This window comes from Podarcis erhardii (assembly GCF_964252035.2).
Source record: "Podarcis erhardii genome assembly, chromosome: 7".
Taxonomy (NCBI): Eukaryota; Metazoa; Chordata; class Lepidosauria; order Squamata; family Lacertidae; genus Podarcis; species Podarcis erhardii.
Window position 1 is genome coordinate 16948379 of NC_138511.1, and position 9069 is coordinate 16957447.

A 9069-nucleotide genomic window follows, 5' to 3' on the forward strand; every position below is an offset into this window, starting at 1 on the left:
AGGGCGACAGATGTTCCTCTGACTCCAGAGATGTCAAAAAGAAAAGTCATATTGGGATCCTGGCGCTATCCTTCGCACACGTGACAATAGATGTCAACTGTGTAAAACAGGGGTCAGCAAACTTTTTCAGCAGGGGGCCGGTCCACTGTCCCTCAAACTTTGTGGGGGGGCAGACTATAATTTGGGGGGGAAAAGAACAAATTCCTATGCCCCACAAATAACCCAGAGATGCATTTTAAATAAAAGCACACATTCTACTCATGTAAAAACACGCTGATTCCCAGACGATCCGTGGGCCGTATTTAGAAGGCGATCTGGCCCCCAGGCCTTAGTTTACCTACCCATGGTGTAAAACAATCCTTGATCATTGGTCACACTGGCGTCCAACAACCACTTTGTTGTTTAGTCGTTTAGTCGTGTCCGACTCTTCATGACCCCCTGGACCAGAGCACGCCAGGCACTCCTGTCTTCCACTGCCTCCCGCAGTTTGGTCAAACTCATGCTGGTAGCTTCGAGAACACTATCAAACCATCTCATCCTCTGTCGTCCCCTTCTCCTTGTGCCCTCCATCTTTCCCAACATCAGGGTCTTTTCCAGGGAGTCTTCTCTTCTCATGAGGTGGCCAAAGTATTGGAGTGAGTCTCAGCTTCAGGATCTGTCCTTCCAGTGAGCACTCAGGGCTGATTTCCTTCCAACAACCACTAGAGGGGGGCAATTCCCCAATCCTGTTGTATCTGGGATGAGGCGGACAGGAATGCGGCAGTAGAGAGATGCTCGCTCTCTGCCTCCAGGGGTCGCTGTCCCCATTGGCCGCTTCCATGCATTTCCTTACTATTCAGAAATGTGGTTCTCCTCCTTCGTTTCATCGTGGAAGTCAGCACACACACCCCTTAACGATAGCTGCCTGGGTGGATAAGAATAGAAAGCGATAGGCTGAGTAAATTGGCATAGCCTCCACCTGCCTGCCACAATCCATCTTGTGCATTTGGGCTGTTCAAATGTTATAAGAATTTTAAGCTCTTTTATATTTAAAATAGGTAAAGGTAAAGGGACCCTTGACCATTAGGTCCAGTCGTGGACGATTCTGGGGTTGCAGCGCTCATCTCGCTTTATTGGCCGAGGGAGCCGGCGTACAGCTTCCGGGTCATGTGGCCAGCATGACTAAGCCACTTCTGGCGAACCAGAGCAGTGCACGGAAACACCATTTACCTTCCCGCCGGAGCAGAAACTATCTACTTGCACTTTGACGTATTTTCAAACTGCTAGGTTGGCAGGAGCAATGGGACCGAGCAATGGGAGCTCACCCCGTCATGGGGATGTGAACCGCGGACCTTCTGATCGGCAAGTCCTAGGCTTTGTTGTTTTACCCACAGTGCCACCCATGTCCCATATATAAAATAGATGTTCATAAATGTACCAAGCAAACACATACAAACCACATGTCTGAAACCCACAGAAAAGTCCTGAAACCATTTTCTCTCTCCCAAAATGACCTCAAATATTCCTCTGCAAGGTCGAAGGAAATAGGAAATCTCCCCATTGTCTCTTTCACAAATCCTGTCTTAAAGGCACATTTAAAGGGTGTGAGCCTGTGCCCTGGATTCAGGAACTGAGCAACAGAAGAGTGGCCAGGATTCCCAAGTAATCCAAGCAAGCAACCTAGCAGACAAGAGGAAAAAAACAACGCACTCAGATTTCTGTTGTAGTCCGCCCCTTCTGTGATGTACATATGATGTTTCTGGAAGTGGTCTTGAGCTCCAGGGTGGGCAATTTCAAAGTCTATATAAGGGTTTGCACACCTTTGTCCTGGGTCCTCCTCCTCTCTCCTGAGTGTGTGGGGGGGAACACCCTGTTGCAACAGCTTTAATAAAGACCAGGCATATAGCTGCTTTGCTTTTGTATATCCTGGTCTGGTCTCTGTTCATTTCCCGACCAGTTTGAGCCTTAAAAGGTACGCTCTCTCCGAAGGTCCAGTCTTCCTTAAGAAGCTGACCCCCTTGAAGGGACCCCATTTTTATTCTTATTTCATCAAAAATCCTTGGAGAGAGGAGGAAAGAGAGTTAATGGAAGGCCAGCAGCGCCGTTACTTGGAAGCAAGCCCCACTGACTTCCGTGAGACTTACTTAAGAGTAAACGGAAGGCGGCTCAGCACAGGGAATCATTTGAAAGCTTGCAATGGAGAACTTTAAATGTGCAGTGCTATGCAGCTGGTCCCATCACCTCCTGGCAAACAGAAGGGGAAGAAATGGAGGCAGTGAGAGATTTTACTTTCTTGGGCTCCATGATCACTGCAGATGGTGACAGCAGTCACGAAATTAAAAGACGCCTGCTCCTTGGCAGAAAGGCGATGGCAAACCTAGATAGCATATTAAAAAGCAGAGACATCACCTTGCCAACAAAGGTCCGTATAGTTACAGCTATGGTTTTCCCAGTAGTGATGTATGGAAGTGAGAGCTGGACCATAAAGAAGGCTGATCGCCGAAGAATTGATGCTTTTGGATTATGGTGCTGGAGGAGACTCTTGAGAGTCCCATGGAAGAAGAAGATCAAAGAAGAAGAAGATCAAACCTATCCATTCTTAAGGAAATCAGCCCTGAGTGCTCACTGGAAGGACAGATCCTGAAGCTGGGGCTCCAATTCTTTGGCCACCCCATAAGAAGAGAAGTCTCCCTGGAAAAGACCCTGATGTTGGGAAAGATGGAGGGCACAAGGAGAAGGGGACGACAAAGGACGATATGGTTGGACAGTGTTCTCGAAGCTACCAGCATGAGTTTGACTAAACTGCAGGAAGCAGTGGGAGACAGGAGTGCCTGGCGTGCTCTGGTCCAGGGGGTCACAAAGAGTCTGACACAACTAAACGACTAAACAAACATGCAGTTGTGCTGGACCCAACACAGTCCTTCTCAGAGTTGATCCACCAAAACTATTTAACCCAAGTTACTCTTGTCCACGAATGTCAATGGGCCTACTCTGAGTAGGGCTTGCACCGCAGACAGCCCATTGCCTACTACTCAGAAGTAAGCCCCGATGATTTCAGTCTGAGTTACTCTTGGGTAAGCAAACCCAGGATACCCCCTAGAAAATGATTAAGAGGATAAAGAGCAAAGCCACAGCAGCTGTGCGTAAGGCCCTCTAAATCGTATGCAAATGAGTCTTGCCCAGGATTTCTATAAAGGGAGGGGCTATGGGAGGAGGAGGGGGACACGCCCAACTTCCATCTTGCTCCTCCCCTTTCTTCTGGTTGCTCTGCGGGCAGAGACTCGACTTCAATTTGGAGCCTACACGGTTTTGTTTCCTGCACCCTTCCCAAGTCAGTATTATTTATTTTGTTTTATTGCCTTTAAATCCCACCTTTTCCCCCAAGAAGCTCAAGGTGTTGTACATGGCTCTGCCTCCTCCTCACTGAATCTCTACAACAACCCTGTGAGGTAGGTTTGGCTGAGAGGTAGTGAGTCACCCAGTGAGCTTCATGGCCAAGTGGGATATTTGAACCCTGGTTTCTCAAGGCCCTAGTCCGACACTCTAACCATCGCACCACACTGCCCCTAGAAGTTTTTAGGCAAACAAGGAGCCTCTTAGCTTTGGGATGTTAATGGAGAAATCTGAGGGCTCCTTGGACAAAAAACAAGGACACCAGCCAGGAATACCAGAGCAAAACAGCAGCCAGTAGGCTTGGTCTTTATTGAAGACTTTCACGACAGGACTCTCACCTGCCACAAGGTGGAACAAGATGGAAGCCCAGAACAAAAGACCCCAAACTTTTTTTAGCTGCTAATCCCCACGTTACACCCCGCCCAAACTACATCACTAATACATCATGGTTACATCATGAAAGGGGAGGTCTGGTGGAAGTAATCTGAGCATCCTGGACCCTGCCCCATGGTTCTCCTTGCCCTCCACCAAACACCCATCAAGTGTAACAAAAGAGATATTTATATTTCCGTGTTCCCCAGCCAAGTTAATCACACCCTTTTGTCTTCTTTTGTTTGTTATTTCTGGAATGGCTACCTGTCTGGCACCCGGGTATCAGGATGCCAGGAATCACTCAGGCAGAGGGGCTGCTGAGTAGCTGAGCTCACATGTCTATACGAATTTCTGATGTTTTCCCTGTGAGCCAGTACATAGATAAATTTATCAGTGAATTGTTACATTTGGTATCATGCAGCAAAGGCCCTTTGAATAGATAGGAAGAAACTGCAATGAAGTGTTTTGTGGGGACAAATCACAAAAGTCACAAAAGTGATTGTGCTGATTTTGGTAGTGGGCTGCATGTGCATGATATCTGCTGGAGGGGCAACCCCCCCCCAACCTATACATAAATTCCTGCAACTGGGCAGGACCCAAAGAATGAGAGAATTGAGCAGTTAAGCATCTTTAAGTCTCTCTCGCTAGTTTCCAACTCAGAGTAGACCCAGTGGAGTTAATGGACATAACTAGCAGGTTCATTCATTGCTATGGGCCCGCTCCTGAGAATAATTTAGCTGGCTACAACCCTTGGAATGAGTGGTTTTGCAAAACCCTCTCCCTCTTGGTGGTTCAGGGTGCCTTGGTGCATGTTAAGAGAGCTGGTGGAGTGGATCAGCCCCATCCCTGTTGCCAGTGTGCTCCCACTCACCCCCCAAAAACTCCTGTGTAGTGTGAATAACGGGAGAAAGTTACTCTTTACCCCCACCATGCCTCAATGAATTCTATATACCTCTGTGGGGATCACACAGGGTCCCCGGACGTTTGACGGTCTATTGATCCCTGTGTCACCACTATGATCACTTCCCCGCTGCCACCAACCCGTTTCTCTCGTGTACACACAGAGTCCAGACAGTTGTTGACATTAAAACAAATGATCAAGTTTATTTGATAAGCATGAACAAGGTTATGGTTTCAGATCATTTTTCTTGTCAGTTTTTTATCCTTAGTTTCTATAGCTATAGCTTCCTAATAACGTCTAACTGATTATTCCTCCTGTTTATCTGAATCACTCGCTCTCACATCAAAACTAGACCAATCCACAGACTTATATCCTCCCTCTTCCTTCTCCCAACTGACTTTTACACAACTCCAACTCTAACTCTAACTCCTCCCCTTGGGTTCCCACTGGCCAATCACTTCACACTCATTTAACCCTTTCCTTATGACCCACCTAAGAGGGCAAACGCCACAACTTCACAATCTATTTTAACCCCCATCGAAAAAATAAAAGGCAGTTGGTTCCCCAGCCTTCTAAAAACGCAGCTGCAGAGTTCAGGAATTTTATACACAATGGACCAGGGATGGAATTTAGAGTTGTCTGGCCTGTCCACTTAATTTTAAAGGATGGGTCTAGCCTGCAAGGTGTGGCCATCATGGTTAAGAGTGTCGGAGTAAGACTTGGGTTCAAATTTCACACTGGGCTTTGAAACTCACTGGGTGTGACTTTGGGCTAGTCACTGCCTCTCAGCAAAATGCACCTCGCAGGGTTGTTGTGGGGGGTTAAATAATGAGGGGGCAGAGCTGGGATGCATCACCTTGAGCTTATGGAGAAAGGCGGGATATATCATCATCAACATTATCTGTTTATTTGTATGCCACTTTCCCACAAAATTGTGCCCAAAGCAGCTCACAACATCTCATGTCGTCAATTAAGTACAACGGTTCAAAAAAATGCATGTTAGAAACAATTAGAAATAATAATATCCACCAATTAATAGATTTAAATAATCATGCACATTTTATTTGAATGCGTAATAATCACAACGAAGGTCTATTGACTTCAGTGGATAGAATTCTCTGCCCCATGAACCTTAGCCAGCCCCTGCCTGCCTGCTTTTTTTTTTACAACCACCCCCCAGGGATTAGTACTGATTGATGGCACCTTCCTCCTTAAGACTGCAGAACTCAGCAGGGATGAAACCAGACTTAGCTGGCTCTCTTTGTCATTGGCGCCCCCTACTGCTGGTCTCCCTGCATTCCAGCCCATGGGCAGCCTCCCTCACTGGGTGGCCCTGACACAGCAACATTGTGTTGCAAGGGCCTTCCTTGGCATTGTCTATTTCCATGCATGCAGGTGGTATCCCAGGTCAAGTCCCTGTCATCACTAGGTAAGGCTGGGGGACAGCTTTGTCTGAAATCCTGCAAGACTTCTGCCAGTCAGTGCAGACAATACTGAACTAGATAGAGAAATGGTTTGACTTAGTGCAAGGCAGTTTCTGGTGTCTCTGCTATTTATGAGAACATCAGAGGAGACCTGTTGCATTGGGCCAAACGCCCATTTGTCCAGCATTCTGTTCACTCAGGTCCCTGAGGAGGAATCCCACAAGCAGGACATGAGCCATCCATGCTGGTGCTTCAAATGGGAGAGAGTTCCACAGTTTAACTCTGCATTTCATGAAGAAGTATTTTCTGTTATATGTCCTGAATCTTCCTATAATAATAATAATAATTGTACTCCATCCATCTGACTGAGTTGCCCCTGCCTCTCTGGGTGGCTTCCAAAGTATAGAAAAACATATTAAAATATAACATGTTTAAAACTTCCCTTTACAGGGCTAGGGACGCGGGTGGCACTGTAGTCTAAACCACTGAGCCTCTTGGGCTTACCGATTGGAAGGTTAGTGGTTCAAATCCCTGTGACAGAATGAGCTCCTGTTGCTGTGTCCCAGCTCCTGCTAACCTAGCAGTTTGAAAGCACACCAGTGCAAGTAGATAAATAGGTACTGCTGCGGAGGGAAGGTAAACAGCATTTCCATGCGCTCTGGTTTCTGTCACAGTGTTTCTGTTGTGCCAGAAGCAGTTTAGTCCTGCTGGCCACATGACCCAGAAAGCTGTCTGTGGACAAATGCTGGCTCCCTCGGTCTGAAAAGCGAGATGAGCACCGCAACCCCATAGTCACCTTTGACTGGACTTAGCCTTCCAGGGGTCCTTTACCTTTACATACAGGGCTGCTTTCAGATGTCTTCTAAAGGTTATAGATTTACTCGTCTCCTTGACATCTGATGGGAGGGCTTTCCACAGGGTAGGTGCCACTACCGAGAAGTCCCTCTGCCTGGTTTAGTTTCAGTGGATTTAGTTTCAATGGATGTCCACTTCACTGGATGTCCCCAAGTTCCAATGTTGGGAGAGAAGGAGAAAAATGCTTCTCTATCCACTTTCTCAATGCCAAGCATAATTTTTATAAACTTTTATCATGTCTCCTCTTACTCAGCTTTCCTCTAACCTTATACAGTGGTACCTCGGGTTAATAATAATAATAATAATAATAATAATAATAATAATAATAATTTATTTATTTATTTATTTATTTATTTATACATACATACATACATACATACATACATACCCCGCCCTCCCCAGCCAAGACCAGGTTCAGGGCGGCTAGCAACCAATAATAAAAACAAGTTGATTAAAATACAACTTAAAAAACAAAATTAAAATAAAACATTAAAACATTAAGATGCAGACTCCTCACAGGAGGAGAAAGGAAAAAAGAAAGAGGGGGGGGGGAATCAAACTGATTCTAAGCCAAAGGCCAGGCGGAACAACTCTGTCTTATAGGCGCTGCGGAAAGAAATCAGATCCTGCAGGGCCCTGGTCTTATGAGACAGAGCGTTCCACCAGGCCGGAGCCAGTGTTGAGAAGTCCCTGGCTCTGGTTGAGGCTAATCTAACTTCCTTAGGGCCCGGGACCTCTAGGGTGTTGCTATTTATGGACCTTAAGGTTCTCCGTGGGGCATACCGGGAGAGGCGGTCCCGTAGGTACGAGGGTTAAGTACTTAATTTGTATGTAACCTGAAGCGTATGTAACCCGAGGTACCACTATACAGTGGTACCTTGGTTTTCCAACATAATCCATTCCGGAAGACCGTTCAAGTTCTGAAACGTTCGAAAACCGAGGCGCAAAGGGCGGCCTGCAGAGGCATGTTCAAAAATGGAAGTGTTTACTTCTGGGCTTTCGGCGTTCGAAAACTGAAACCTTTGTCAACAGAGACGTTTGAAAACCGAGGTACCACTGTACGTCCCAAACATTTCAATCTTTCTTCATAGGGAAATCGTTCCATCCCCTTGATCATTTGGGTTGCCCTTTCCTTGCTAGGAGATTTAGTGTGATCACATCCTTCTTGTGTGCTTCTCTCCCTCCCTCTCCCAGTTCTCCTCTCCAGGTGGAGTGGACTTCTTTGAAAGGCGATGGCAAGCCTCTGCGTTTTGCCCGATCACCTCCTGTTGGATATCTTGTCTCTTGTCCCTATGGGCGACCTGATTCGAAACTGCCGTCCAGTCTGCTCCCGCTGGCGGGACCTGGTGGACTTGCCCATTCTCTGGAAGCGGCTCTTCCGGCGGAAGGACAGCAACAAACGTGTGCCAGTTGTGCCACATGATATAAAGGCCTACTACATTTTGGGCCGCCTGGAGAAGAATTTGATCAAGAACCCCTTTGGAGAAGGCAAGTCCCTGCTTATTCGGGAGAAATACCAACAAGCCTACCTTGAGCATAGAGGGAACTGATTTGCACAGTCCTTTCCAAAAGCCTCTGCTTATATATATATATATATATATATATATATATATATAAATAATATTTATTAAAATTTTCAAGGGTTACTAAAAGCAAAAGTAAAAACAATAACACCAAACAAAAACAAAACAACACATCACAACAAGAGAAAGAAAAAAAAGAATAAAAAAGGACAAAAAACACAACTAATCTTCCCACCTTATTTTTCATTCGCTTATTTCCTTGACCTCCTCACACCTCCTTTTTTTGTATTCTAATTCGATTATCAATTTCAGCAAATCCTTTCCATCTTTTCCAATTTTTGTTCTGTAATTTATCTCAATATAATATAACTTTACTTTCCCTCCTTTCACCATTTTCTTTCTTTTTTTAACCTTATTTTAACCTTAAAACTAAAATGCTTGTATGTGTTTAACTCCTTATAACATTTCTGCTAAATCCGTAAAATATCAATCCATCATTTTTCTATCACTCATTAATTTTGCAAAATTTCCCCCCTCTTCACCTGCTCCCAAGGGGGGTTTTGTATTTTTGACCGATGGAGATTTAATCCTTTATCAAAAGCTTTCAAAGACTTTAGCTTGT